Source organism: Eptatretus burgeri, chromosome 8 (assembly GCF_056783735.1).
Source record: "Eptatretus burgeri isolate ZD-2024b chromosome 8, Ebu_testis_v1, whole genome shotgun sequence".
NCBI lineage: Eukaryota > Metazoa > Chordata > Myxini > Myxiniformes > Myxinidae > Eptatretus > Eptatretus burgeri.
This window is the reverse complement of record NC_140968.1, coordinates 70,802,996-70,828,420: the sequence shown is the minus strand read 5'-3', so window position 1 is coordinate 70,828,420 and position 25,425 is coordinate 70,802,996. Positions and strand designations below refer to the sequence as shown.

General features: G+C 44.3%; 1 long non-coding RNA gene across 2 annotated transcripts in view; it reads left to right on the top strand.

The window, feature by feature from the left end:
- The first annotated feature begins 5,777 nt into the window (after positions 1-5,777).
- LOC147022006 (uncharacterized) overlaps positions 5,778-25,425 on the top strand; it is a 62,954-nt gene continuing 43,306 nt past the window's right edge. For both annotated transcript variants that reach the window (XR_015061038.1, XR_015061037.1), the window contains exons 1-2: positions 5,778-5,932; positions 10,009-10,243. This is a non-coding gene — a long non-coding RNA (uncharacterized LOC147022006). The remainder of the gene's footprint in view (positions 5,933-10,008; positions 10,244-25,425) is intronic.

Below are 25,425 nucleotides of genomic sequence, written 5' to 3'. Positions count from 1 at the left end.
CAGAAACATAAATCTTTATAAACAGCTGCGAATCGTCATGTGACAGGTGGAAAAAAAAAATTGGCTCTCCAAATTAGAAAACATATTAATATGGCAAACAGCTCAGAAATCGGGTGTTATCAAATATATTTTGCTTTGAAACTCACAAAGAGAAACCATATAACCTTTGTAAATCATGTCCCTCTATCTTGTAGCAAACGCTGACTCCACAACTCATTGGGGACACAAAATGCGCCGGTTTCGAATATAGGATGCTCAGTAAGTGATTTCAGCACTCAAGCAATTACTCCAATTGAATGGTTGACAAGGAATGGCTGGCCAGGCTGTGGCTGCATACCATACAGGATCCCTTTAACTTTTAAGCCGGTCTTCACCATGCCCGCAGCAGTTAAAGAAATAAATGAATTCGTTCAAATCATGACTTTATCCACAGAAGAGTTGCTGTTTAACATAGAACAACCTCTGGGGACATCGCAAAGTTTAATCGCCCGTGAAATAAACATTGCAGGTAATCCGCCATGTTGCCTGCTCAGGGGCGGATCTCGGTCTCAGGCAAGGGTGGGGGGGGGTTTGACATGAGGGGTACTCAGCAGCTGAAGGGGGGTTGCAACCCCCCCCCCAACCCCCCTCTAGATCCGCCACTGCTGCTCATCTGTGCACGCATCATGTGGTACACCGGTTCGCGGTCCACGCAAATGTTATAACTCCATATTAAAACGTCCATTTTTCACCAGATTTGCTTTAATTCCCTGGAGAGCACCTCCCAAAACTTCCTAAAATGGAGACAGATCTGGCAGACGCTATGGATAAGCATTCCCTCTGGGGGACCGGGCTAAAGGTCAAGCAGTAAATGAATTAAATCATGCAGCTCAATGAAGCTGGTTAATTTTGGCACGTTCCTAAATCTTTTGCTCACTCAATTTAATTCTCCAAACAGTAGAAAAAGATAAATTTAATGCTTTGGAAATTTCACATTTTCTTGTGTATGTATGGAGAAGGAAGGAACGTAGCATTGCTTGCTTAAAGTAAATAGGTCTATCGGCTTAGTTATATCACATTTCACTCTAGATTTTGACACTTCTTTAGTCCGGACGATATCCGATCCTCAAAACCGAAATATTATTTTGATGATGTACTTTAATTAGTCTGTGAGAGTAATCGTGGGAAATCATATCAGGTAATGCATGAAATCACTCCAAACTCCTAATTTGAAAGCTATAGCACTTACGAAAGCGGTGTATAGAGCAATTCATAGCTATGATGAACAGGCATTCGATAATATGAGTGAGGAAAGTGAAAAAAATCTTTGTCGTTAAGAAATCGTTGTGGCCTGTTCCAAGTCAAGGCATGATTGAGGAGGCCAAAAAAACATGGCGGCTTCAGACCCCAGTGAGGTTACCTACGACATGTAGTGGGGTCATTTGCTTGGAATCCGTGACCATTTTGTTCCTACCTTTTTCTCTCGATGGATTTGACAACCTGAACCATTTTAAAGGAAAATTAGCTCCTGTTCCCCTATGAAAAATGACGGCTCACTCTGCTAGAGCCCAATATTCAAAATGGCCGCCAACGCCATCTTGAAAAACATGAAATGTAATATCTCTGGCATCAGATGAGCTACAAGGACGAATGAGGTGTCCTTTTTCCCTAATTCTGGCATTACAAATCCACTGGAATGGTTATTACATTACAAATCCACCGTCCACAACAGCTCAGCATTCTCACTTTTCAACTCCAGCATGAGCACGTAGACAGGATGATCACCAACAATTATTGCAAAAGGCATCTTTTTTTCTTCGATTTGATTTTGCAAGCTTACACATCACATCATTGAGAATTGTCTAACTGGGTGGGTTGGGATAGGTCATGTGGTATATTGCTCGACTCTTCTCATCTGCATTTGACATGCTGGCGTGAAACCCTGAAAACCCAGGCACAGTCTGTTCTTCTGGCTTAGGTCTTGTTCGGTCATTTTGTGCCCTGGCCAATGCAATGATCACACCACGAATTCTTTGCACCGATGTGTCAGGAGGAGGAGTACTTTGATCAGCTGGTGGCTTCCTGAGAGGTGGTTCGTTCCCCACGCTTCGCTGTCTTGTATGGGTTGACTTTTTGCATTTCACTTCCGAGCTCTTTGAGAGTTGTCGAGAGGTTTGATGCAAAATTGGCACCGGGAACTGGTCTATCCTCGTGATTCTTGGAAGGAAGTTCTGTATCAAATGATTCTGGCTGCACAAACATGACATTAGTGCGGTGTGACTGGCCAGCACCAGTCAGTGTGTCACTCTTGAAGTCATCGTTGTCGACTATAGTGATAGCAGGCTTACCCTCAGCTAGTTCGAAGGGGCAATCAGATGAGCACTTGAGGTCATTGACCACCCAAAAATCTCGCAGCATCAGTACGTCATTGTAACTGATGCCCAGTCCATCTTTGTGCATTATGTCGACTATCTCCCTACTCTTGGTCAGTCCATGGAGCAAGACAGAGAGATTTATCTCAAATGCCGTGCGTTTTCCAGTGATGTAGCTTGTGAGGATAGATGCAATCGATCGGACGGATGGACTGTCATCAATTGCAGACTTATTTGGGTGTTTCAGCCATGTGAGCAGCTTCAGCAGGAGCTCACTGAGGTCTTCTTCTCTCTCCAACTCGTGTATATATGGGAGCCAGGGAATAGTATTTGTCCTGATGACTTGCTCTTTGAGTCGTGCCGCAACATTCATCACCAACTGATCATTGCTGACACCCAATGAAGATATTGCCGCCTCGATGTATGTACCTGCTGCTGTTGTATCCATATACCAGTTCACTCACATTCTTTTGAATGCGTTCATAAAATCCGATGTCTTCCCCAAATTCATTGACGAGAATTTCCTTTATGTAGCTGGATTTTACTACTGAGTTATGTCCGTGATTTGAGATAATGCGCTTATAGTCCTGCAGCAGGCCTTGCAGTGTGCGAATTTCATGGTCTTTGAAGATGACTTGACGAATATGATTAAAGAAGAGAGCTTGGGCCTCTCGGAGGTTTACACGCTGCAGATGTTGAGTGCTTTCATCTGAAAGGGGCTTGTGGTCGCTTACATATTTGCGCCAGCACGCACAATGGTAGCGGATTTCCAACCCAAATGCTGTTTGACTACCTGGGATGGATGCAATCAGTGTCAAGTCTCAATCTGATGACCTCATCTTCCAGACGGACAGTATGTAACTTGAATTTAGTCCAGGCATCTACTGTTGATAGGAGTAAAATCTGCTTGTTACGATCACGACTCTTGTATGCCCCTTTCATGCACCACACACAGAGTCTTATCGTGAAGGACACCCATACTGGAGCGGAGCCTTTTAGGTGCACTGGCCTCTGGGGAAGGGTCTTGTTGATCTGATGCTTCATCTCTTTCAAGACGTTCCTCGGATTTGTGTTTGCGTTTTTCGGCTTGAGAGAGCTTGCGCTTGCTGGATAATGATGCGTAACAAGTGCTATGCATGTGGTGACCCTTTGGTCCCTTCTCCCAATCCACATTTTCATGTACATGTTGAAACTTATCAAGTTCTTTCCATTGTGAAGACTTTTCCCGGATGGATTCCCACTTCTCAGGTGTAATGTTTTCCAAACGATCATCTGCGGTACATCGCTTACCACAGAGTAAAATGCACTCGTATTCAGTTAATGTCTTGTCTGGTAACTCTTCACTCTCTCTCTTCTATTATCCATTATTTCGGTCACTTCACAAGTCGGCGATTTTCATCAGATGGGCATGCGATGCATCTGAAACGGTGCAAAAGTAATATTAGATATACACTTGATTTTTTTGCCATTTTGTTGTATCTGGGGAGGCGATGCAGCTGAAACAGTATAAAAAGTAATAGCGAACGAAGTGAGCTTCATACTTAACGTGAGAGAATAGGAAACAACAACAACAACAACACAATACCCTGGCAATTGTGAATCCGTGTCGTTGGCTATGACCATTTTGCTTCCTTTTTTGTTTTGTTTCTGGTTTTTTTTTTGTTTCCGGTTTTTGTCATGGGGAATGATGCATGCTGGGAGATCATGACCGGAAGTATTTATTTATTCAATTATTTTTTACCAAAGTTAATTTTATACTTCCGAAAGTGATTTTTTTTCATGACAAGAAGTGTTTATTTTGTATTTAACATTACCGGGAGTGATTTTGAAACTCTTTCCAGAACTTTTAATTTCTTTTATTCTCGACCAGAAGTGATCGTTTATTTATTTATTTATTCATTTTTTTTCCCCAAAGTTAATTATAATAAAGATATCTCCCGCATCATCAAAAATATTTTTTAATCGTGATTTACATTATTCGATCGCTGATCCCGAATCCAGGCCGAAGTAACCGGAAATTGTGTCAAAATCATCAGTTGTGCGGCGCTTACACATACCACGGTATAGTTGGCAAGTATACAGTTGTGAACAAGTTTTATGTAAAGTCAGAAGCGAATGTAAGAAGAATTCTACGTTCGCTTCTCGGCTTTGCCTATTCCATATTATTAGATATACACTTGATTTTTTTCCCCACTTTGCCGTATTGTGGGCATGCGATTCATCTGAAATAATATACAAAGTAATATTAGATATGCTAAAATTAGTGGAAAACAACTCACATGCCCATCTAGCTTATCTTGTGCCAGAGACATTGCATTTCATTTTTTTCAAGATGGCGTTGGTGGCCATCTTGGATTTAGAAGCCAGAATGATCCCTAAACTCTACAATAACCATTCCAGTGGATTTGTAATGCCAGAATTCATGAAAAAGGACACCTCATTCGTCCTTGTAGCTCATCTGATGCCAGAGATTTACATTTCATGCTTTTCAAGATGGCGTTGGTGGCCATTTTGAATATTGGGCTTCAGCAGAGTTAGCCGTCATTTTTCAGAGGGGCATCGGAGCTAATTGGTTCACGAGTCAGTAAAGCATGAGTCAGATTTGCTCTACGGCTAGGATACGGCGGCCGTACCCCCCCCCCCCCCATCAATTGACAGAAACCTGCGGAGGCCGCAGAGTTTCTGAGGTGGCCTCAGGGTGGCCCTATGCCGTATGGCTATCTTTTACAGGCCGTAGGGGTCTCCGTGGAATTATAGCGAGGAGTTATAACTTTTTTCATTTCTAGGTTGGCCGTAACAATTCGACAAGCCGTAGCCATGACGTAGATGTGTTCCACATCGACCGTAGGTAGGGCGTACGGTGGGCTTGCGTTATTCGTGCGGCTGCCGTAGGCTCTTATCAATGAAAAATGAATTTTGCCAACCCCCAAAAAATTACGGCGGCCGCACTATTTCCACGGTTGCCGTAGGGTAGTCCTCAGGCGTCCCTGTGTTCAACGTACGGTGGCCTTGCTGTCTGTGTGACTACCTGCGGGCAACGCAGGGTCGACGCTCGGTTCCCCTACGCCCGCCGTGCGTCCTACGTACGGTCTCTGTGGCAGTCTGCGTCGACCGTGCGTCCACCGTGCGGAGAATAGGTGTTTGCCGCCAGTGTTGGGCAAAAAAGCGATAATCCGATAACAGATAATTATCGAAGTTTACTTTTTTATTGGACTATTATCGGAAGTTAACTTCTATTTATCGTTACCGGACCAGTTAACTTCTGATAACTCGATTTTTTAGTCCCATGATGTCCGTTAATTTTTCGTCCAATAACATTTTTATCGTCTCCGGGTCGCATTTCGCCGAACTAATTAATTATCAATGAGGAGAAAAATGTACATGATTACTACATGATATAGATTACTGTACTTGCTTTACAAGATAATGCTGAATCAGGCCGCCTCGTGAAGAAAAATGGAAGAAGAAGAGGAGGAGAAAAAGAAGAATGGGAAGAAGAAGAAGAAGAGGAAGAGGAAGAGGAAGAAGAAGAAGCCTTGCAATGGCGACTTCCTCGGCCATGCGGCTGCTCGGCTCCGCAGGTACTGGGTTCGGTCAAGGTTGGGAAACCCGAAAAATAAAAACATATGTGACTGCTACATTGTGTGACCGTGGAAATACTGCGGCCGTCCGATAATTGCTGGTGGCCGAAGATTTTTTAGACCCTACGGCCGCCGAGCCAAATGTGACTAAAGCATAAGAAATCGTTGTGGCCTGTTCCAAGTCAAGCCATGATTGAGCAGGCCAAAAAAAACATGGTGGCTTCAGACCCCAGCGAGGGGTCTTTATTATTAACGTCTTTAATGTTGTTGTAATTATCTTCAAAAGGGATGTTTTAATCAACCCAAACACCCAATTTTTCAGTCCTGCCCTTCCTTGGAGTTTTCTTCGTATGCAAGCAAAGTTTCAGGCTGCTCGGTTACATGGTTTTCGAATTATGGAGGAGACACACTAACATTTATTCTTACTCGTGGGCCAAATTTTTATTGGTCTTCACAGTCTTGTTGCATATCCACTTGCTGTAGTGCTTGAGCATTAACTTATTCACACAGCCAGGATGTGCTTGGGGCCAGCGCGGGGATTATATGTTTGTTATTATTATTATTGCAATCAATATGATACTACCATCCTTATTATTGTTGTAAATATTATTAGTGTTAATAAATACATGCTTTGTTGCAATGTTATCATTGTTTTTGTTGTATATTTTGTAATTAGAATGCCATGCCCTGGTAAAAGGACGTATCAAGGTGCTTTATATACCTTAACATGACATGCCATTAAAACATGGGAATTCTAACTGATTTTTTTGTCATACAGTGGAGTCTTAAAGGGTCTACAGGACCTACTCAGTCTTATGGGTCTTTGGATCTTTTTGGAGACGTTTGGGTCCTTGGGGACTTTTAGGTACTCAGGGACTTTTGGGGGTTTTGGGTCCTTGGGGACTTTTGGGTCCTCTGGGACATTTGGGTCCTCGGGGACTTTTGGGTCCTTGGGGACTTTTGGGTCCTCGGGGACTTTTGGGCCCTCGGGATCTTCAGGGTCTTGGGGTCTTAAAGGGTCTTCAAAGTTTGAAGGGGTCTTATCAGTTTAAAGGCTCAAAAAGTACATTCCAATAGTGCGTAATTAATGAATAGATGTACGTAATTGACAGACAAAAAGCATGTGTGTGGAGGGGGTGGGGGGTAGGCATACAAGAAGTATGCCTGCACCCCCCCCCCACACACACACACACACACACACACACACACACACACACACACACACACACACACACACACACACACCTCATCCATTTATAGTATATAGAAGATGTGATCTCGTTGGAAAGGAAACAATAGATGGATGTTTACTTAGAAAAGTTCAGGAAAGCATTGGAGATCGAAGGGTGCATGGAGATTGGCAGGATTCTCCTCTCTCTGCGAGCCCTTCGTTACGAAGTATATAATTCAATTTAAATAAAATAAAGATTGTAAAATTCTTATTTATCAATTAACTCCAGTTTTACCGCCGTTTTCCGCCGTGTCTATGACATCACCTTATCTCACATGTGGCATTAGTTATTCGTGCTGTCGTATGTGTCCTTTATAACGTCTTTAAAAACAATGTTGCCTGTTTGGAATGATTTTCAATTTTGCTAACCTGCCAGGAATGCAGACAGAGTAAAAAATATTATCTCACTCCTTTCTGCACAATGTGTGATCGGGATGACTTCAGAACCAAATTACGGTAAAACGAAAGATTGTCTTCGTATTCATGTTCCGATTCATGTTGAAAATATAACATTCGATTTAAATCGGTTCTCCCTCAATCATAAACTGATAAGGCAGACAGACAGACATGAACCAATTCCTTAACCCCGCTTTTCGCTTCGCATGTGTGGGGTAATTTACCTCTCGGGATATCCCAAACCTGTGAGAGCTTGGTTTCCAATTTTCTCTCGGTATATCCAAACCTGTGAGCGCTAGGTTACTAATGAACTCACAAGATATCCAAAACCCATGCACGCTTGGTTAGCAATTAACTCTCAGGATATCCAAAAACCATGAGCACTTGGTTACCAATTACCTTTCAGGATATCCAAAACCCATGAGCCTTTAGTAACCAATTACCTCTCAGGATATCCAAAACCCATGAGCATTTAGTTACCAATTACCTCTCAGGATATCCAAAACCCATGAGCATTTAGTTACCAATTAACTCTCAGGATATCCAAAAACCATGAGCACTTGGTTACCAATTACCTTTCAGGATATCCAAAACCCATGAGCGTTTAGTTATCAATTACCTCTCAGGATATCCAAAACCCATGAGCACTTGATTAACAATTAAGTCTCTGGATATCAAAAACCCATGCACGCTTGGTTACCAATTTACTCTCATGATATCCAAAACCCAGGAGTGTTTAGTTACCAATTACCTCTCAGGATATCCAAAACCCATGAGCACTTGATTAACAATTAAGTCTCTGGATATCAAAAACCCATGCACGCTTGGTTACCAATTTACTCTCATGATATCCAAAACCCATGAGCGTTTAGTTACCATTTACCTTTCAGGATATCCAAAACCCAGGAGCACTTGATTAACAATTAAGTCTCTGGATATCAAAAACCCATGCACGCTTGGTTACCAATTTACTCTCATGATATCCAAAACCCATGAGTGTTTAGTTATCAATTACCTCTCAGGATATCCAAAACCCATGAGCACTTGATTAACAATTAAGTCTCTGGATATCAAAAACCCATGCACGCTTGGTTACCAATTTACTCTCATGATATCCAAAACCCATGAGCGTTTAGTTACCATTTACCTTTCAGGATATCCAAAACCCAGGAGCGTTTAGTTACCAATTACCTCTCAGGATATCCAAAACCCATGAGCGTTTAGTTACCAATTACCTCTCAGGATATCCAAAACCCATGAGCTTTTAGTTACCAATTACCTCTCAGGATATCCAAAACCCATGAGCATTTAGTTACCAATTACCTCTCAGGATATCCAAAACCCATGAGCGTTTAGTTACCAATTACCTCTCAGGATATCCAAAACCCATGAGCCTTTAGTAACCAATTACCTCTCAGGATATCCAAAACCTATGAACTTTTAGTTACCAATTACCTCTCAGGATATCCAAAACCCATGAGCCTTTAGTAACCAATTACCTCTCAGGATATCCAAAACCTATGAACTTTTAGTTACCAATTACCTCTCAGGATATCCAAAACCCATGAGCATTTAGTTACCAATTACCTCTCAGGATATCCAAAACCTATGAACTTTTAGTTACCAATTACCTTTGAGGATATCCAAAACCTGTGAGTGCTTGGTTACCAATTACCTTTGTGCAAGCATCATTTTCCACATCGCTCACACCTGTGTAAGTCAAGCATGTATCATCTTCCCAGCTTGCAAGCTGTGATATCATTAACTGCTTGACCCTTGGTTCTTTTCCACTGACATTCTATTTACTTCTGATAATATTAAATTCCTATTGATATGAACTTGGTATGGCGGAAAGAGGGTTAAAAGAGTGAAAATAAATGAGAGAACATTTGCAGCAGCGAAGGATCTCCCCAGGGCAATCACATTGAAAGCTTGCGTGGAGGAGATCTGGGGGGGGGGGATGGAGGAGAGGGGGTTAAAAGGTATGTGGGAAGGTTGGTGAGACAGCACGGGCATGTTAACATCTATATTTCATGTCTAATTCACCACAAATGCTCCCAATGTGTCACACTACCTTCACAACATGTCGTTTGATGTCGCCCTTTAGTGTACATTGATTTTACTGCCGTATAATCCTTATACAATTTGCTGATAATAATTACTGTTTTGTTCTTAATACCAACTCTGATCGATCAAATTTGGTGGCCTATGGCTTTCCACATCACAAAAGGGATCGCAGCCAGCTTTTCCAATCTGGATTCCAATTGTAAATGAGGAAAAGATAAATTGTGTAGTGAATGGTTGCCTCCACCGTTTTGTGTTCATCGTTGTGCAGAAATATAAATGTCAGGTGAGATACCTTGTGTGAAAGCAAATCAAAAGGAAAGGGGCAAGGAGGGTACAATGAGTTATTCACTTGGAAATATAAATCTTGTTCGTTCGTTTGCAGGTAGAACACTCTGCATGGCTGTGACGCTGGTTATGGGAGGAATTTGAAATTTGGCCGTGGTGCCAGCGATAGCTCGCCTACTTTCCGTGAAGGACTCCGTGGGATCTTTTACATCTACAAACAAGTGTTGGAAGACGGGATGGCACACGCAATGATGAAGCACCCTGCCTGTGAAACACCAAGATAAGAATTTATAGTTGGGTCGTGATTCAAACCCAGGCTATGCAGCTTAAAGGTGAGTGTGCGTGCCTCTCGAGACTAGGCCATCCTCTCAGCGTCATTTACATACACATTATCATCTCCGACCATTACCAACATGTAACTTTGAATTATTATTTATTTAAATGCACCTTACATCTCCACTACCAATATGTTTATTTAATTTGTTACCGGTATTATAAATGCAAATATACACATCTATTTTTAAGGAGTGGTTGGGACAACTCTTGATGAGGGTTTGTGTTCTTGTTATTAGTCCCTTTCTGGTTTCAAAGGAGGGGAATATCAGTTTGCTCTCTGTCTGTCTATCCAACCTGTGGTTTTTCCAACTTTTTTTCCCATACAATTTAACATATTCAACTGAAACTTGGCACATGGCTTTATTCTGACAAGTTACAGAATAAGTTCGAGTTTCGGGGCATTTCGTCCATTTTTCACAGAGTTATTCCCTTTTCAGAGTTAGAAAATAATCACATATGATACATGGGTCAGTGTTCAGCTGCCCTGACTCCACCACACTGCTTTACACCCATTGGCTGGGCAGCTCACCTGACTTCACCCCAATAAAATCAAGCACCAGCATAGATCGGCAGGCCTCAAGCCTTATGCCTGGGTATTAGTCCATGGCCCAGTGCAATTGGAATGACCCCAGGTATATAACCACAATGTCTGGGGCAGATGGGATTACACATTTTTAAAGAAGAAGGCACTTTCTACCGAATGTAAAAAAAAACTAGATCGACCGCTAATTTGAGCAAAAAAGCCAGAGCAGACCCGGTCTCGGGCAACGTTTCGCCGGCTTCGCAGCTGACTTCATCAGGCATAATGACCTGTGCTTGATGAAGCTGGCTGTGAAGCTGGTGAAACGTTTCCTGAGACCGGGTCTGCTCTTGCTTTTTAGCTCAAATTAGTGGAGTCAATCTAGTTTTTTTACTTTTGGTTAGTAGCACCTTCTTCTTCTTTCAATTAAAAAAAAATATATGCACACACACACACACACACACACACACACACACACACACACACACACACACACACACACACACACACACACACACACACACGCACACACACGCCGTATGCATGTTTTTGCCTCATGCATATACATCAGGTTATTCTTAATGTGAAACAGGCAAAGCCTAGAAATTAACAAAACAGGGTTTCTTCTTCTTCATTTTGGTTCCAGTATCGGCTCGAGCATGCGATAAACAGAAACAATTTTTTTATCTCCTGAACATTCATTGCATTGGGACTGGTATAGTAGCGGAAATGTATTGCAAAGCAATTCTCGCTCTGATTATTCTTGCCACCGCTGACGAAGTCGCTGGAGGCATTATGTTTTCAGGTTGTCCATCCGTCAATGATAGGTTTTCGTTACTGCAATAACTTATGAGCAGCTGAAGGGATCCAAGTCAAACTTGGTACAAGTATGTATAATGAGGCAAAGATGAACAGAATATATTTTATCATCAAGAGGTCAAAGTAAACATCTCTCTGGCGTTTATTAGTGAACCACTTCAGTGTCGTCGAGTCTGGCATTTCACTCAGGCTGACTGCCAGGGTCTCCAAGCAGCCATCAAACTTCTAGACTGGTCTCCCATCGCTACTTTTCCAACATAACCTCGGCCTGGGAATTCTTTCAAAGAAACTTGCTCTCTCTCATGCACAGATTTATCCCCTCTTATCTTCAGTTGTCCTACCCTTCCTCCCGCCCTTGGTTCACTGAAGCTTGTGACGAGGCAGTTGTCCTGAAAAAACTTGCCTTTGCCTCATGGAAAGCAAACCCAGCTGAGGGTAATCTCAGTTCCTTCCATAAAGCTCAGAACAAGTGTGTTCTACCCTCAGGAGAGCCAGAAAACAACGTCTTTCTAAACTCAAGTCTGAACTTTCAAACTTCTCTCCCTCCTCCAAATCCTGGTGGCGTCTAATCAAATCTGTTTCTTGTGTATGCGCCCGCTCCATCCCCTCCTTTACCTCAAATGACCGCACTGCTGATACTGCACGTGAAAAGGCTGAATGCCGAAACTCGGTGTTTGCATCTAAATCTTGTGCACGAAACCCATCGCTTTCTGTACCCATCTTACCCAGTCACATCCAACTGTCCCTGGACTCTGTGTTCTTTTCTTTTGACAAAGTGGAGAGCTTGCTGTCAAACCTGCAACCGGTCCAGACGGCATCAGCCCACGTGTCCTAAAAACCTGCTCCTCTGCTGTTGCTCACACTCTCTCTGTTCTATTCACCCTCTCATTTGCTCAAGGTCATCTGCCATCTGCTCGGAAATCAGCAAACATTACCACCCTGCATAAAAAGGTGCAAAAACAGATCCCTGCAATTACAGCCCAATCAGCCCCTTCTCCCAATCATCAGCAAGGTTATGGAATCCATCATCGCTTCAGACATTAAATCCTTCCTCTTCTCCAATGGCTTGATTTCCGATCATTAATTTGGTTTCAGATCAAGTCACTCTCCCCTGGATATACTACTTCTGCTCTCCCAACAATGGATGCAAGTACTCAATGCCAGACATGAAATCAGAGCCATATCCCGAAACATATCGCGTGCTTTTGACATGGTCTGGCACCCTGCCCTGCTCACCAAATAAAACATTCTTCCCATGGTATTCAAGGCCATCTCCACTAATGGCTCACAGACTTCATCTCCTGTCGCAGCAAACGTGGAGTTTTCTCATCCCCTCTTCCTGTCCAGGCTGGAGTTCCTCAAGGTAGCGTTCTGGGCCCTGTTCTTTTTCTGGTTTTCATCAATGATCTCTCCGACTCTGGAAAATCCTCTTTATCATTTTGCTGATGACTCAATCTCTGTCGTACCATCAGTCATCCCTCAGACCAGCAAGCCGCAGCTTCTTCGCTCTCTGCATATCTGGATGAAATCACAAACTGGTCCAACACTTTGAACATGTCTTTCAATCCGGACAAATCTCACACTCTCACTATGTCTCTTCGAAAGGACCGTTTAGAACCCCCCCCCATCCACTTTCTCAACTATCCTCTTGAAGAAGTCCTTTCATTCAAGCTTCTGGGTCTCACTATCTGCCATGATCTTTCCTGGGAAAGCCACATTTCCAACCTGGCCTCCAAAGTCAGTGACCGACTGGGCATCATCCGTCGTGCAAAGTCCTTCCTCAGCCTGCCTAAGCTGCTGGCCACATACAAAGCTTTTGTCCGTAGCCTGATGGAGCACTGCTCTCCCCTCTGGGCTGGTGTTCCTGTCTCTCACCTTTCTTGCCTTCACGCTGTGGAAACCAAGTAAAGGCATTTCGGATCATTGTTATCTCACGTGATGAGGTATCTCACATTATCTCACATTGGTATCTCACTGAGTCTTTGGGCCTCTCACTCTCTCACCGTAGGCTTGTCGGTGATCTTTCTGTCTTCTAACGTCTCCTCTCCAGTCTCGCCCTCCCCCCCCCCGCCCCCCTGCTCTGTCTGCGATATTTCTGCAGGGTGCTCAAGGTCCGCCAATAACCCCCTTATAGTAAAACTACCAAAATCATGAATCACTGCTCACCTTCACTTTCTCATTCCTCTTTTTCCCCGCCTTTGGAATAAACTACCACACTCTCGTCAATCCCACTATTCCCTCCAGGCCTTCAAAACAGCTGTTCACCACCATCTCTTATCATTCCCCATCCAAAACCATGATCTTTTTACCCCGGTTAATCCACCCCAAACCCACCTCCTTCAACTTCCCTGCTTTCCTTCCTAAAAGTCCCTGTAATGTCCATCTTGTTTCCCCCGTGTTCCCCGCCCCATCCCTCTCCCTTCCACAGATCTCCTGATGTCTGTGTTCCCCAATGTTTTGTCCTTCCCTCTCCCACCCCTCTTGTCTCATGCCCCCATTTTTTTTAGTTTCAAGGCATTTGCTGTGCGTTGTGTGTTCACTCTCATACGAGCCTCGACAATGTATACAAAAACAAAAAACAGGTCAGACGTCAAGTCAAGTAATATGTGATACTTCACAACTTAAGGAATTTTAATCAAACTTGATACAAACAAGTATGGATAATGATGTAATAATGTGTGCGGAGGCATGTCGGTCGAAGGTGTGACGTCGAAAAGTGCCCTTCTCATTAATATTATTATTGCAATTATATTTATGATACAGATTCCAATAAAGATTATGCAGATCCTTAAACATAATGTCCCAGCAATGTAAACAATAATTATTGACGGAGGTGAACAGGGGAAGTTTCATGTTGAGCACTCACAAAGTGGCAAAAGCACTCAAGCAAGCACTCCATTGGAAACCGTTGATAAGGAACAGCTGACTTGGCAAGCACTAGCAAGCAGCTTGGTAACTGAACACACCCCAGGCTGCATCACAAGCGGATAGCCATCCAATATTGGATGTTGGGTTTATTACACTTAACTAAACTAAACTCGTATTTGCACAACAAATCCACCTGTAGTTCCAAACAAGCTCAAATGAGCTAAGATCCTCGTCCTCTTAATGATAACGTCATAAAAACGAATATGACGTCATTGTAATGCATCAGGTTTGCGATAAATTATCTGTGCTAATGCCCGGCTTGATTCCCGCAAACAAAATTCAAACAGCTTTTGCCTAGTTTCGGAGATAATGGTATAGGCGATTTCCATTAGCGGAGATATTCTGTCGTCAACTTTTTTCTCGGAAGAATTTCCAAAATCGAAGATGGTCACTGCCTGCGCGTGGGCTTTCTGCATATACATGGCAAGTTTCACGAAGATCCGATGAAAACTCTGGGTTGTGAAACAAAAAATGTCAAAAAAAAGCAATGACGTCATAGTGATGTATCATATGTGCGGTAATTCATCTCTGCTAATGCCCTGTTCAATTCCTGCAAACAGAATTCAAAAAGCTTGCCTAGTTTCGGAGATAATTTTTGGGGCAATTTCCATGAGCGGAGATAACTTTTTTTCTCGGAGGAATTTTCAAAATCGGAGATGGTTAGTGTCTGCGCAGGGTGTTTTTACATATACATGCCAAGTTTCAGGAAGTTTCGATGAAAACTGTAGGCTGTGAAACAAAAAAGTCCACAAGAAGAAGATGAAGAACAACAACGTGAGTAAGACTTCGAGATCCTCCAAGAGGATCTAAAAAAAGTGAGGAATCCTCCTTTGGAGCTGTGCATTTATTACGTACGCATCCCGCCAAGTGGCTGAAGCACTCAAGCAAGCACCCAGAACGAAAAGTTTTTTAAGGAACAGCCGGCTTGGCAAACACAAGCTAGCAACTTGGTAACTGAACACACCCCGCATGAGACAACACAAACATTCAAAATATTTCCTTCTTCAACCCTATCGATATAATATTAAAGTACTCGAATGATTCCAATGATCTCCAACTCTCCCAATTTACTTCGATTTTCGCCGAATCCCTCTCGATGTCATATATATATATATATATATATATATATATATATATATATATATATATATATATATATATATATATATATATATATATATATATATATATATATATATATCTATATATATATATATATATCTATATATATATATATATATCTATATATATATATATATCTATATATATATATATATATATATCTATATATATATATATATCTATATATATATATATATATATATCTATATATATATATATATCTATATATATACATGTATATATCTATCTCTATCTCTATCTCTATCTCTATCTCTATCTCTATCTCTATCTCTATCTCTATCTCTATCTCTCTCTCTCAACCTCTCTATCTCTATCTCTCTCTCTCAACCTCTCTATCTCTATCTCTATCTCTCAACCTCTCTATCTCTATCTCTATCTCTATCTCTATCTCTATCTCTATCTCTCTCTCTCAACCTCTCTCTCTCTATCTCTATCTCTATCTCTATCTCTATCTCTATCTCTCTCTCTCTCTCTCTCTCTCTCTCTCTCTCTCTCTCTCTCTCTCTCTCTCTCTCTCTCTCTCTCTCTCTCTATCCCTCTCTATCCATCTCTATCCATCCCTCTCTCTCTATCCATCCCTCTCTATCCCTCTCTCTCTATCCCTCTCTCTCTATCCCTCTCTCTCTATCCCTCTCTCTCTCTCTCTCTATCCCTCTCTCTCTCTCTATCACTCTCTCTCTCTATCACTCTCTCTCTATCCCTCTCTCTCTCTCGTTTTTCGGTTGTTGCTAGGGAACCAAAGCGTCCCTAGCAACCATCACAATTTCCAAATTTACCATTTTAGTCTTTTACCCCATTTACCATCTCTCCATTTGATCACTGAATCCACGCATTGCTTTCATGGTCCATTTACATGTCCCTAAGGAGACAAGACAGCAGCTTGGTGTGTTCGGAGTGAGAGTATGGTCGAAATGAAAAGCTTTTTGTGCGCTCCCTCTGCACTCGATGACGGTGAAGGCAAATGAAATATTGAAAGGCTTCGGTGAGGCGTGCACACTCTGAGCGAAATGTGTCCCTTCATCCAGAGGACCGCTGGCAATGCTCACTCTGCTGTTTAACTCTTATGGTGACGACATTCAATTCTGACCTTCTTTCCACTGATTGCAGAAAACCACATCTCATAATCATCGTGTTTGTTAAGCGAGGAATCAATGGTGTCCCGCAATGAGGATATTCGGAACACAAATCCGTGCTGAATGTCCCTCTTTGTAAGGGGGGGGAGGGGGGCTGGAGTGAGCTGAAGCCTGTGTTCTCATCAGCCTGATCATCACTGCACGATTTATCCTTATTTCAAGCTTGGTGTTGACTTTACGGTTAAGGTGGCTGCCTTAAAATCTTAGGGTTCTTGAGTTCGAGCCCCCTGTCGCAATATCAACTCGTGAAATAACACCAGGTGGGTTGACTCAGCCTGTCATCCTACCGAGGTTGGAAAAATGAGCACCAACTTACTGGTAACGGGAGGCACTGCATCAGCGGCACAGCTGCGCTCACAGCAACCAGCAGCCACAGGTGGCATATAAAATAATAATAATCCTTGTTTCAATATCTATGCTTGCATCAATCTATAATTCCAGCAGTGTGTGTGTGTGTCTGTGACCCCTGTTTCTCGACAGCCACTGGTCCGATCTAATTGAAACTTGCCAGGTATATTTCTGGGGACCTGAGGATGTGCCTTTTCAAGGTTTGATATTAATCGGACAAGTGCCTCCCAAGTTATAGCCATTTATTTACCAACCAATGACAAGACACGTTGCTCCGGCCATTTATTTACCAAACCAATGACAAGACAAGTTGCTGCGTAGGCCGATGCGCGGCCGGCCAACAATGACGTCACAGGCCGTGCCGGTTACGATGGGGAAAGGGTGCCACTTCGTTACCATGGCGTAGGAGTGGCAATGGTCAATGGCAGCGAATGTCACGGCAAGCAAAGACAGTGAGGTAAACTTGATTTTAATTTTGATTTTAATTAACTCTGTGTGTGTAAGTATCACAGCAGTTGTTCCTTTAATGAAAGCGATAATTCATGGAATGCATGTGAACATTCCATACAGGCACGCACCACTTCCAGATAGTGATGACTTACTGTATTCTAATAATTTCTCGATTTCTTATGCACATTTATAGATAAACACAATGCCCCAATCCAGTTGTCGTTTACGAGAGTGAAGGAACGGCCTGTGTGTTTGTTTGAAAGTTTTTTGTTTTTTGGGGGGTTTGCATGTACGGGCACGCGGGAGCGAAGGAACGGCTTGTGTGGTTGTTGTTTCTGGCACACGGTTTGAATTTTTTTTTTTTTTTTTTTTTTTTGCACGTACGGGCACTAGGGTGTTTCATTTTTTTCTGAATTGCAATAATTTTATCAGCACAGGTTTGCCTTTGAACCTTTCCTATAAAAAGTGCTTCATGCAAAATCTTAGCGAAATGGGACCGTGTTAACAGGTCAAACACTTTTGAATGGTATGTTGACGTTTTTAGCAGCGTCTCGCGTAGCGAACGCTGCTCATAGAGAGCTCGGCGTTGTTCATCTTCTTGTTTTTCTTTTTGTGAAGACAAAACCTTAATCTCTTGGCCTCAGCTCTTGCATAGACAAGATCCGGATCTCCTTAAATACTGAGCACATGTATGGTGCCTTTTGAGAGCGTCTATCATGAACTTTTAAATATTGTTACGAATTTGGAATTCAATTGCACACAACATGCAGGTTTCCTTAGTCAGCTATGTCGATAATTGCATATCGATATGTCGATAGCAATACCCATATGTCGATAGCAGATACCGTTCTTCGGCTGGTGGACACGTATCAGATTTCTGACAAGATCATCAGTCTCTCATTTGATACGACTGCGTCCAACAGTGGCATGATTAGCGGAGCCTGCACCATAATTGAACAGTCCCTTGGAAGACTTCTTCTTTGGCTGGCATGCCGACATCACATTCACGAGGTGGTACTGAAGAACACCTATGAACTCCTCTTCGGCTCTCCCCCAGGTCCCGACATTCCCCTCTTCAAACGATTCCGAGGAAAATGGGACGTCTTGGACAAGACGTCTGCCAGTACCCTCAGCGACGAACAACCCCTGGATGAGTGGAGCGAATCACAAAGGCTGAAGATGATAGACTTCCTCAGGAGAGTCATCCATGATGCAGCCCACCCAAGAGAGGACTATTTAGAACTCCTTCAGCTCTCTCTTCTTATCTCTACCTTCGGAGGATGGAGCGGAGATCTGCCTCGATTTAGGGCCCCTGGAGTCTTCCATCAGGCGAGATGGATGGCAAAGGCTATTTATATCCTGAAGATTGCCCTGTTTTTGCAACAACTGGAGCTGAAGAGTTCGGAAAAACGCAGAGTCCGACGACTGGCCCGTTTCATCAGTCTCATTTACGTCAGATTCTGGCATGAGGCAGCTGTCCCAAACTGTGCACCGAAGAATGACCTGGAGTTCTTGGTGATTCTCCAGGTGTTTGTGGATAGAGAACTCTGGTCAACGGCAGAGAAGGCCCTCCAAAGGCACCTCTGGTACCTCTCAGAGCAAGGAGTGGCCCTAGCCTTCTTCGACGAACGAGTGTTTCCCAATGACCGGGCAGCCATGGTCAAGAACCTAAGCCGTCCAGCAACCTCGAAAGCACTCAAGAAACTTGAAAAGAAGAACTTCACTCTCCCTGATGGTCTTTCCAAATTGGTAACACGGCGAACACTAGAGGCCATTGGGATCTTTGCTGGGAGGATGGTCACTACCCATAACGTGGAAGATGTTTTGCAAGATCCACAAACTCGAGCCACCGTCCGAGGCCTGCAGGTCACCAATGATGCAGCAGAGAGAGGAGTGGCACTGATACAAAAGCTCCAAGCCCGAACCGAAGATGAGCAGCAGAAGCAGTTCCTCCTCAAAGTTGTTCATCATGACCGCAAGACCGTCAAGAGAACAAAGGCTGGAGTGACTGCTAAGTTCCCTCCTGCTCCTTGAGCCCAACGATTTGATTGCCCTGCTCTACTTGCATAATTGTTCTACATTTGTTTTTCATAATTTTTTTTGTTAATTTTCAGTTCAATAAACGTTCGTTGCAATTTTTTGTCTTCTCCTCCATTTGATTTTTTTCGAAGTTTCACTTGAAATGTGGAATCTTGTCCAACTGTGGGACCAGTAAATATTGACGAATCAAACCAAATATTTGCCTAAAATATTTATGGGTCATAAGAAACAAGGTGACACCCCTTCTGACAATTTTCAACAAATTTCATTTTTTTACCACCATGAGTGAAACACCCGAACGGGCACTCACGTACGGGCACGTACTAGTAATTCAAATGTACACACCTTGTAACCAAGGCAACTGAAAATTTCCACTTGTTTGTCACTCGACAATCACTGAAATGTTTAAGCTAAGTCAAGTTAAAAGCAAACATACTCAGTCATAATAGCGTACTGGCTACTTTTCTCTGTTGTTACTTTATTCATCATCATCATCATCATCATCATCATCATCATCATCATCATCATCATCATGTCGAAGCCGTCCTGGGAAATAGTGCTAGCAGACGGGACACCCGGTTTAAGGGGCATTTTCACAAAAGCGGGTCAGGTAACGGAAAAGACTGTCCGAGAGTTTTTATCAAGCATATTGTTGCGGTCTTCGCGCCCGCCGGCGTGCGACGGCCACGTAACTCGAATCGCGGCACGTCGCCCACCGGACGGACAATCCAGTCGTGACCCTCTCGGACTAACGCCGGGAACCAGTCACGGGTGGACCTTTCGGTCTCACCGCGATCGAGCCAATCAGCCCCCGCGTGGGATAGGGTTGCTCGCCAAATTCGAACTACCTAAGTACCCACGCGGAGGGTAGACCGGGCGATCGCACCTCGCCGCAGGTCGACTTCGGACACGGGCCACTTAAGCGACCCGTTCCGACTATCAGAATAACCGAGCGGTGTTATCGTCGACCTCGACGGTTCGATTAATTATCGGGCGTATTCAGCCCACTACCAACCCTTTACGTGAAGCAAGATGGGGGTTCAATGGGGAAAAAGACGAAGCGAAGCGGGAAACAGTTCAACAATAAAGCACATTTATTCGCGACACACGGGAAGCACACAAATACAATTCCACCAAATGCACACAAAAAAGAAAACACAATTCCATTTACACAAAAAGCAAACATAAAAGTGAAAACACAGTGCAGAGCTAATTCCGACTACCGAGCACACGGCAACACTTATACAATTCTACTTCACAGACGGCGCCGACAACACATACCCAAAACCAAGGAAAAGAAATACCCTCAAGAATGAGGTAGGCCTGGGGCCGAGACCTGGTCGGGCCTACCCGTCTGGTGATGAGACGCGGAGCGGCGATGGCCCCGCAACCCGCGGGCCTCGTGGACAGTGCCTGGCAGGGGGTGGGAACGGGGCCCCCTTGGTCGCACTATCTCAGCGCGGGGGGAAACAGGAGGGGGTTGCTGATGCTCGGGGTATAGAGGATCTTTATTATGTGCGACGAGCGTCTCCACCTCGGCCAGGTCGCGCTGCCGGCCTCCCTCGGGCGCGCAGCTCCTTGCACGACGCGAGCACCCCCTCGTCCGGTGTCGCCGCCTCTCCACAGCTCGTCCCCTCCGTTCCGACTTCAACGCACACGACGAGCAGCTCCACCGCCCGCGAAGTCTTGACTCTCTGTTCCGACTCCTTCGCCTCGTTCCGACTCCTTCGCCTCCGTTCTGCTGACTCTCCCTCGTTCTCTCTTGCGACTCCCCGTTCTCGTTCTGCTGACTCCCTCGTTCCGACTTTTACGACTCCTTTGACTGACGAACACCGTCCTTTTATCCCCCCGTAACTTCGCCTTTGACCCCCTCCCTTTGACCTTTCAACTCGCTCCCCATTGGCCCGAGAAAAAGTGGGCGTGAAGGCTTTTTGATCCACAAATTTGCATATATCGATCGCCCTGGGGGCGGGGCCAATTCGCCCCTCGCTCACCGATTGGACGGCAAAAAGTGGGCGTGTGTCGTTTTGGATCCGTTTTTGAAGCAGAAAATCCGTGATTTTGTACACGCTGTTCCACGTGCGCTCTGCATGAGTCCAGCATCGGTGCCCATGAGTGGCGCGAGATGACGGTGATGCGATGGTGGCGAGTTGTGACGGTAAAGGTCGTGGCGGTTGTGGTGAAGCGGTGGTTGTGGTTGGTGGTTGATGTTGTGGTTGTGGTGATGGCGATTGGTCCAAAATAAAGATAGTAAAAGAAAAACGGCTATCCTGAAGAGTCGCAGCACGTATAAATGACATGTATTCCCACTAGACAACGGGTTTGGGCCTAACTACACATGCACTTACCGAGATACCTCACCTAAGGGACCTGAATGGTGGTTTGCGAATCTGGTAACCACAACAATATATTGCCCAGTCAGTGAAGAGGCCTTATGGTGATCCTGCGTTGATGACATCATTACCTTCGCATTCTGCGAAAGGTTATGTTTTGGTCGCTGTGTATTTATTTATTTGTGAATATGTGTGTTTGTTTGTTATTCGCATAACTCAGAAAGTATTAAACCGAATTGCATGAAAATTGGTGGGATGATTTGTGATTATCCAAGGACGATTTGATTAGATTTTGGGAGCGATCGGGTCAAAGGTCAAGGTCATGAAAAGGTCAAAAACAAACTTTTGAGCAAAACTTCCTTCATAAGACAGCTATTGACATGCAACCAACGCCATATTGTTCCATGACGAAATACCTTTCGGGTACGTGGTGTCAGATTTGACGTGACGTCATCAGAAGTGCGTCAAAATGACGTCACAAGATAACGTAAATTATCAATTTTCGACCTCATCAGTTTTGATCATACCGTTTTGTAGGACTTACCTTAAGGACGTCACACACCAAATTTGACGTCGTTCGGACTGACCGTTATGATGTCATTGACATTTGAACATAACGTTTTTCAATTGTGGCTAAAATGTCCTGATATTTTATATTCAAATATATATGTAATTTGTAAAGGAAATTGTCCCAAATCCAGGCATTATGATCAGTACCAAAATATCTGCTTATTTATGAACAGGTTTTGCAAATTAACTCTATGGTCAAGGTCAAGGTCACACTCAAGGTCAAAATATACTTGTAGGCATAACTTCAGATCTAATAGAGCTATTGACATGAAACCAACGTTAAAATAGTCCGTGAAATTGTTCCGTGAAATAAGAGCTTTCAGGATGGTAGTCCGCGATTGGTAGTGATGTCATTGGAAGTGCGTCAAAATGACGTCACAAGATGACGTCATTTTTAAACTTTCGATTCTTTTCAGTGTTTATCATTCCATTTTGTTGGACTGCCCTCAATGACGTCGAACACCAAATTTGACGTCCATCGGACTGATGGTTGTGACGTCATGGACGTTTTTAAATGACGTTTTTCAAATGTGCCCGGAAAAAAGTAGCGGCGGCGAAGGTATGCGCTCTACCGAGTGCCCGTTCTAGTTTGAACATTTTTCTCGGCCTTATAAGGGGTTCAAGCACTATTTCGAGAATATCAAAGAAAGTTGATTTTTGAGCTTGTTCTTTACCGTTACCTGACCCACTTTTGTGAAAATGTCCCATAACATCGTTCCAATGAAGAGCATCACCCTGCATGCGAAACACCAGCGTGGCAGTTTATAGCTCGGTCGGGATTCAAACACACTTTAGGCAGCTCAAAGGAGAGTGTGCATACCTCTCACCTATGCTGCCAGCCTGATGCATCTCACAATATTTTGTCTTGCAGAGTAAAAAGTAAAGTACAAAAAGTAATGGTAAAATATTCGAGAGTAAATTAAAAGATTCAATCTTCCACGACACCACTTTAACCCTCCATCTCTCCAATCATCCATTAAACCACTATCCCAACCACATAACACAAAGTCACAAGGCCCGACTGACGTTCAAGTGGCACCAACTCATGAGCACCCTGTCTATCACTCAGGAGCAGGACACATCTACATCCTCACACCTTCGTCAAAGTAGAAGCTGCAAAGTTAACGACAAGGACGTTTAGTCATCAAACATGAAGCTGATATTGTACGTGAAAGGAATTTTCTCCCAAACCAGAACACACAATGCTCACATTGCTGTAACTCCAATAGTGATGGTCACGATCATTGAGAAGGGTTTTCTCTACTTTTGACACGATTATGATGATGATGATGATGATGATGATGCCAGGCAATGCCAGGTCCCCCTCCTCCCACCCCTTTCCCTCCCTCCTACCACCCCTCCCACTTCCTCCTCCAACCACACCCCCCCTCCCTCCAGATTCCCACCCCTCCTCTTCTTCTGCCTCCCTGATTAATTATTGGAGGTTGGCTTTGAGGTTTCCCACTCTGGGGATGTGCACAGTGCAAAAATAAATGTTATCTCCACAACTGACTTGTGATACCCTCTGCCACCACCACCGGGAGGCGCTACACGATACACATTTTAGTGGAGAATTTCCGTCGACCTTCCCTCCCAACCCCCCATGACGACAGATGAAACCGAGGAGCCCGTGTTCACCACGGCGTCAAACTTGGTCCATTCACCAAGTTTGGTGGCAATTCGCCCAGTAGTTTTGGTGTGGTTGGTGTTACACACAGACAGATAAACACAGAGAAAATGACATTCATTTATTAAATACTAGAAAATACAACCCGTCGCTTCGCTGACAGGAGTATTATGGGGTGTGGAGAGAAAGAGGATGGGGAAGGATAGAGGAGGGAGGAGGGATGGAAGGGAGGGAGAGATGACAGTTTATAGTTGGGTCGGGATTCAAACCGAGGCGAGACAGGTGAGAGCGAGCATGCGTACCTCTCAGCTATCCTGCAATGATCTGTCCGAGCAGCAGTCCCGACTGCTGAAAAAAACCTGCTTTCATTTGTCCAATTTGCTCATTCTTTGATAGCCGTTCCTCTCCTCGATGAGGTGTATGGTGGTGGAGGGCGTTTGGCAGGAGGATAGCGTGGGGGGAATGGAAGGGAAGGCAGTATGAGGGGAAGGGAGGGGAAGGCAGCATGAGGGGGGAGGGGAAGGAAGCGAGAGGGGGGGCAGCGAGAGGGGAGGGCGACAAACATAAGGGGAGTGGAGGCAGTGTGAGGGAAAGGGAAGGCAGCGCAAGGGGAAGAGAAGGGAAGGCAGTGTGAGGGAAGGGAAGTTGGCATGAGGGGAGGGGAAGGGAAGCGCAATAAAACGCGCCCAAAAAACAACATTTTCTTTTTAACCATGGGTTCGGTATAAAACGAGGCGGGAGCATTGAAAAAACCCACACCATCTAACTGGCAAATTCAAAAGTAAATCATCAGTCCTTAACAGTCCCCTTAACAGAGGGGGAGGGTGGGGGAACAGGGGGAAAGAGGGAGAGGTATTGCGTGAGAGAGAGGGATCAGGGTGGGAGAGAGGAGGTGGTTGAGAGGAGAGGAGGAGAGAGGGATAGGGATGGGAGAGTGAGTGGTGGGAGAGAGAGAGAGGGGGGATGAGGGGAGAGGAGAGAGAGTTAGTGAGGGGTGGGGGGCGGAGAGACAGGGTGAGAGAGGGAGAGGGAGAGGGTGAGAGAGGGAGAGGGTGAGAGAGGGAGAGGGTGAGAGAGGGAGAGGGTGAGAGAGGGAGAGGGTGAGAGAGGGAGAGGGTGAGAGTTGGGAGGTGGGAGAGAGATGGGAAGGGGGAGAGAAAGGGATAGGAATAGGGGTGGCAGGGAGAGGGATTGTGGTGTGATGGAGAGGAGTGGAAAAGTGAGTGAGGGGTTGTGGGGGGAGAGACAGATGAAGAGGGGTGAGAGA